The sequence below is a fragment of the Oncorhynchus kisutch genome, linkage group LG20 (assembly GCF_002021735.2).
Source record: "Oncorhynchus kisutch isolate 150728-3 linkage group LG20, Okis_V2, whole genome shotgun sequence".
In the NCBI taxonomy this organism is placed as follows: Eukaryota; Metazoa; Chordata; class Actinopteri; order Salmoniformes; family Salmonidae; genus Oncorhynchus; species Oncorhynchus kisutch.
This window is the reverse complement of record NC_034193.2, coordinates 6,485,225-6,492,437: the sequence shown is the minus strand read 5'-3', so window position 1 is coordinate 6,492,437 and position 7,213 is coordinate 6,485,225.

The window sequence follows — 7,213 nt, the reverse complement described above, 5'->3', positions numbered from 1 at the left end:
CTCTCTCTCTCCCTCTCTCTCTCTCCTCTCTCTCTCTCTCTCTCTCTCTCTCTGCCTCTCTCCCTCTCTCTCTCTCCCTCTCTCTCTGCCTCTCTCTCTCTCTCTCTCCCTCTCTCTCTCTCCTCTCTCTCCCTCTCTCCCTCTCTCTCTCTCCCGTCTCTCTCTCATGCCTCTCTCTCCTCTCTCTCTCCCGTCTCTCTCTTCCCTCTCTCTCTCTCTCTCTCTCTCTCTCCTCTCTCCTCTCTCTCTCTCTCTCTTCTGCCTCTCTCTCTCTCCTCTCTCCTCTCTCTCTCCTCCCTCTCTCGTCTCTCTCTCTCTCTGCCTCTCTCCCTCTCTCATCTCTCTGCCTCTCCCTCTCTCTCTCCCTCTCTCTCTCCCTCTCTCTCTCTCTGTCCCTCTGTCCCTCTGTCCCCCTCTCACCTCTCTGCTCCTGGGCAGAAGAACAGAGAACATAGAGGAGGGGAGGGAGGAGGGGAGGGAGGAGGGGGGAGGTAGGGAAGGAGGAGGGAGGGAGGGAGGGAGGGAGGGAGGGAGGGAGGGAGGGAGGGAGGGAGGGAGGGAGGGAGGGAGGGAGGAGGGGAGTTAGGGAGGAGATGGGGGAGGAAGGGAGGGAGGTAGGGAGGAGGAGGGGGAGGCGAGGGAGGGGAGGGGGAGGGAGGAGGGGAGGGTAGGGAAGGAGGAGGGGAGGGAGGGCGGGAGGGAGGGAGGGAGGGAGGGAGGGAGGGAGGGAGGGAGGGAGGGAGGGAGGGAGGGAGGGAGGGAGGGAGGGAGGGAGGAGAGATAGGAAGGAAGGAAGGAAGGAAGGAAGATAGGAAGGAAGGAAGGAAGGAAGGAAGGAAGGAAGGAAGGAAGGAAGGAAGGAAGGAAGGAAGGAAGGAAGGAAGGAAGGAAGGAAGGAAGGAAGGAAGGAAGGAAGGAAGGAAGGAAGGAAGGAAGGAAGGAAGGAAGGAAGGAAGGAAGGAAGGAAGGAGAAAGGAGTGGAGGGAGGAAGGGAGGGAGGGAGGGATTCCCAAAATCTTAATTTAAAGACTTTATGTTTAGCATAATGAATGATAAGAGGACTGAGACGACCACCTGCCAGTGCTGTCGTCCTACATAACAACCTGATGGTTCATTTCCATCTAAATTGAGAACCCACTAGACCCCGACATCATATAGTTTTTGATGTACCCCCCACTTCCCAATTACATTTGCTAATCTGCAGAAAAAAAAAATGATTGCTGGATTCTAAAGAGACCAAAATGACATCGGACCACGACAGCGTAGCGTAGTCCAAACAGTGATATTTACAGACATTTTTCTATCATTTAAATGAGTGACGTAGACCAATTGATTCTTGAATTAAGGACTGAGCCTTTCAGAGCTTCAGCTTCACGAGTTCCAAATGAGATCCACTAATCTACAGCAAAATGTCAGTAATTTATTGCTCATCTTATCGTCTGATGGAAATGTTCAGTTTGAAATGTACATTATGCCTCGAAGCCATATGAGAAATGTAATTTTGTAAACATATATCTGCGGTGTGAAGATGTGGGTAATCATTTGAGCAGACTAAGCCCCTCGTTGGCTCGTCCTAAACTGCACCCTATTTTCCCACGTAGTGCACTACTTTTGACGGGAACCCATAGGGAATAGGGTGCCATTTGGGCCGCTACCTAATACCTGGGCAGAGCAGGGGTGCATGAACACATATCAGCCCCTACGGAGATAACAGATTGGCTGAATATGTGGTTCTGTTTAACATGAGAGAGACCACATCACACACACACACACACACACACACACACACACACACACACACACACACACACACACACACACACACACACACACACACACACACACACACACACACACACACACACACACACACACACAAACACAGAGTTCTGTATTGCTATCCTTGTGGGGACCAAATAATTGATTCCCATCCAAAATCCTGCTTTCCCTAAACCCTAACCCTAAATCTAATCCTAACATTAACCCTTAATCTAACCATAACCTGAAATTTGACCCTAAGCATAACCTTAACCCCAAACCCCTAACCCTAAACTTAACCCTAACCATAACATCAATTCTAACCCTAACCCTAACATTAATCCTTAATCTAACCATAACCCTAAAGTGTGTCACCACAGCACCCAGAATCATTTACTACTAACATACTGTAGCATTGTGTCACCACAGCACCCAGAATCATTTACTACTAACATACTGTAGCAGTGTGTCAACACAGCACCCAGAATCATTTACTACTAACATACTGTAGCAGTGTGTCAACACAGCACCCAGAATCATTTACTACTAAAATCAAATCAAATCAAATCAAATTTCATTTTATTTGTCACATACACATGGTTAGCAGATGTTAATGCGAGGGTAGCGAAATGCTTGTGCTTCTAGTTCCGACAATGCAGTAATAACCAACAAGTAATCTAACTAACAATTCCAAAACTACTGTCTTATACACAGTGTAAGGGGATAAAGAATATGTACATAAGGATATATGAATGAGTGATGGTACAGAGCGGCATAGGCAAGATACAGTAGATGGTATCAAGTACAGTATAACATATGAGATGAGTATGTAAACAAAGTGGCATAGTTAAAGTGGCTAGTGATACATGTATTACATAAGGATGCAGTCGATGATATAGAGTACAGTATATACGTATGCATATGAGATGAATAATGTAGGGTAAGTAACATTATATAAGGTAGCATTGTTTAAAGTGGCTAGTGATATATTTACATCATTTCCCATCAATTCCCATTATTAAAGTGGCTGGAGTTGAGTCAGTGTCAGTGTCAGTGTGTTGGCAGCAGCCACTCAATGTTAGTGGTGGCTGTTTAACAGTCTGATGGCCTTGAGATAGAAGCTGTTTTTCAGTCTCTCGGTCCCAGCTTTGATGCACCTGTACTGACCTCGCCTTCTGGATGATAGCGGGGTGAACAGGCAGTGGCTCGGGTGGTTGATGTCCTTGATGATCTTTATGGCCTTCCTGTAACATCGGGTGGTGTAGGTGTCCTGGAGGGCAGGTAGTTTGCCCCCGGTGATGCATTGTGCAGACCTCACTACCCTCTGGAGAGCCTTACGGTTGTGGGCGGAGCAGTTGCCGTACCAGGCGGTGATACAGCCCGCCAGGATGCTCTCGATTGTGCATCTGTAGAAGTTTGTGAGTGCTTTTGGTGACAAGCCGAATTTCTTCAGCCTCCTGAGGTTGAAGATGCGCTGCTGCGCCTTCTTCACGATGCTGTCTGTGTGAGTGGACCAATTCAGTTTGTCTGTGATGTGTATGCCGAGGAACTTAAAACTTGCTACCCTCTCCACTACTGTTCCATCGATGTGGATAGGGGGGTGTTCCCTCTGCTGTTTCCTGAAGTCCACAATCATCTCCTTAGTTTTGTTGACGTTGAGTGTGAGGTTATTTTCCTGACACCAAACTCCGAGGGCCCTCAACTCCTCCCTGTAGGCCGTCTCGTCGTTGTTGGTAATCAAGCCTACCACTGTTGTGTCGTCCGCAAACTTGATGATTGAGTTGGAGGCGTGCGTGGCCACGCAGTCGTGGGTGAACAGGGAGTACAGGAGAGGGCTCAGAACGCACCCTTGTGGGGCCCCAGTGTTGAGGATCAGCGGGGTGGAGATGTTGTTGCCTACCCTCACCACCTGGGGGTCGGCCCGTCAGGAAGTCCAGTACCCAGTTGCACAGGGCGGGGTCGAGACCCAGGGTCTCGAGCTTGATGACGAGCTTGGAGGGTACTATGGTGTTGAATGCCGAGCTGTAGTCGATGAACAGCATTCTCACATAGGTATTCCTCTTGTCCAGATGGGTTAGGGCAGTGTGCAGTGTGGTTGAGATTGCATCGTCTGTGGACCTATTTGGGCGGTAAGCAAATTGGAGTGGGTCTAGGGTGTCAGGTAGGGTGGAGGTGATATGGTCCTTGACTAGTCTCTCAAAGCACTTCATGATGACGGAAGTGAGTGCTACGGGGCGGTAGTCGTTTAGCTCAGTTACCTTAGCTTTCTTGGGAACAGGAACAATGGTGGCCCTCTTGAAGCATGTGGGAACAGCAGACTGGTATAGGGATTGATTGAATATGTCCGTAAACACACCGGCCAGCTGGTCTGCGCATCCTCTGAGGGCGCGGCTGGGGATGCCGTCTGGGCCTGCTGCCTTGCGAGGGTTAACACGTTTAAATGTCTTACTCACCTCGGCTGCAGTGAAGGAGAGTCCGCATGTTTTCGTTGCAGGCCGTGTCAGTGGCACTGTATTGTCCTCAAAGCGGGCAAAAAAGTTATTTAGTCTGCCTGGGAGCAAGACATCCTGGTCCGTGACTGGGCTGGATTTCTTCTTGTAGTCCGTGATTGACTGTAGACCCTGCCACATGCCTCTTGTGTCTGAGCCGTTGAATTGAGATTCTACTTTGTCTCTGTACTGACGCTTAGCTTGTTTGATAGCCTTGCAGAGGGAATAGCTGCACTGTTTGTATTCGGTCATGTTACCAGTCACCTTGCCCTGATTAAAAGCAGTAGTTCGCGCTTTCAGTTTCACGCGAATGCTGCCATCAATCCACGGTTTCTGGTTAGGGAATGTTTTAATCGTTGCTATGGGAACGACATCTTCAACGCACCTTCTAATGAACTCGCACACCGAATCAGCGTATTCGTCAATATTGTTATGTGACGCAATACGAAACATATCCCAGTCCACGTGATGGAAGCAGTCTTGGAGTGTGGAGTCAGCTTGGTCGGACCAGCGTTGGACAGACCTCAGCGTGGGAGCCTCTTGTTTTAGTTTCTGTCTGTAGGCAGGGATCAACAAAATGGAGTCGTGGTCAGATTTTCCGAAAGGAGGGCGGGGCAGGACCTTATATGCGTCGCGGAAGTTAGAGTAATAATGATCCAAGGTTTTTCCACCCCTGGTTGCGCAATCGATATGCTGATAAAATTTAGGGAGTCTTGTTTTCAGATTAGCCTTGTTAAAATCCCCAGCTACAATGAATGCAGCCTCCGGATAAATGGATTCCAGTTTGCAAAGAGTCAAATAAAGTTCGTTCAGAGCCATCGATGTGTCTCCTTGGGGGGGATATATATGGCTGTGATGATAATCGAAGAGAATTCTCTTGGTAGATATTGCGGTCTACATTTGATTGTGAGGAATTCTAAATCAGGTGAACAGAAGGATTTGAGTTCCTGTATGTTTCTTTCATCACACCATGTCTCGTTAGCCATAAGGCACACGCCCCCGCCCCTCTTCTTACCAGAAAGATGTTTGTTTCTGTCGGCGCGATGCGCGGAGAAACCCGCTGGCTGCACCACCTCCGATAGCGTCTCTCCAGTGAGCCATGTTTCCGTGAAGCAAAGAACGTTACAGTCTCTGATGTCCCTCTGGAATGCTACCCTTGCTCAGATTTCATCAACCTTGTTGTCAAGAGACTGGACATTGGCAAGAAGAATGCTAGGGAGTGGTGCACGGTGTGCCCGTCTCCAGAGTCTGACCAGAAGACTGCCTCGTTTCCCTCTTTTTCTGAGTCGTTTTTTTGGGTCGCTGCATGTAATCCACTCCGTTGCACTGGTTGTAAGGCAGAACACAGGATCCGCGTCGCGAAAAAACATATTCTTGGTCGTACTGATGGTGAGTTGACGCTGATCTTATATTCAGTAGTTCTTCTCGACTGTATGTAATGAAACCTAAGATGACCTGGGGTACTAATGTAAGAAATAACACGTAAAAAAACAAAAAACTGCATAGTTTCCTAGGAACGCGAAGCGAGGTGGCCATCTCTGTCGGCGTACTAACATACTGTAGCAGTGTGTCAACACAGCACCCAGAATCATTTACTATTAACATACTGTAGCATTGTGTCAACACAGCACCCAGAATCATTTACTACTAACATACTGTAGCAGTGTGTCAACACAGCACCCAGAATCATTTACTACTAACATACTGTAGCAGTGTGTCAACACAGCACCCAGAATCATTTACTACTAACATACTGTTGCAGTGTGTCAACACAGCACCCAGAATCATTTACTACTAACATACTGTAGCAGTGTGTCAACACAGCACCCAGAATCATTTACTACTAACATACTGTTGCAGTGTGTCAACACAGCACCCAGAATCATTTACTACTAACATACTGTAGCAGTGTGTCAACACAGCACCCAGAATAATAACCTATAAGGGAAAGAGAAAGAGGGAGTCTGGGTCCAAGATAGTAGGGTGTTTGCCGGCATTGTTTGGAGGTGTGGCTAGGACTGGTGCGACCACCAGTCCACACACAAACATTTAAAAAAAACATACAATCATTTCATTGGAAGATTCATTTTCATGAATGTTTCACAATTGGATAATCCCATATAACCACACACATCACCATAGCTACCAGAGATAGTAGGAGTGATCTTCGGGAGAATCGGGAATGGGGTGGGGGCGGGAACTGCAGCAACGCTGGTGACTGGGGCGCCGTTGGTGGTGTAGTATCTGATCAGGGGCGCCGTTGGTGGTGTAGTAGCTGATCAGGGGCACCGTTGGTGGTGTAGTATCTGATCAGGGGCGCCGTTGGTGGTGTAGTATCTGATCAGGGGCGCCGTTGGCGGTGTAGTATCTGATCAGGGGCGCCGTTGGTGGTGTAGTATCTGATCAGGGGCGCCGTTGGTGGTGTAGTATCTGATCAGGGGCGCCGTTGGTGGTGTAGTATCTGATCAGGGGCGCCGTTGGTGGTGTAGTATCTGATCAGGGGCGCCGTTGGTGGTGTAGTATCTGATCAGGGGCGCCGTTGGTGGTGTAGTATCTGATCAGGGGCACCGTTGGTGGTGTAGTATCTGATCAGGGGCACCGTTGGTGGTGTAGTATCTGATCAGGGGCGCCGTTGGTGGTGTAGGATCTGATCAGGGGCGCCGGAGTGCAGCAGCCAATTGTCAAAATGTCGTCCCAAATTCTAGGTGGCTGCCTAATCTTGTCTGATGGGAGGGCCTGCCCTGCTTGCAGGCTCCATACATTCTCCCTGTGGGCATATAATATTAAAACAACTCAGACTATGGAACAGTATGTTTCAGTTTGGTATGGTTATATAAGACAGATGGTTATTTAAGGACAAAATGAAAGGAGGGCGATTGGGCAGGCATATAAACACAAACATCTAGCAATCCAAAGGTTGTGAGTTTAAGCGGATGTTCTTATCCAGTGACTGCGTATATTTCCAT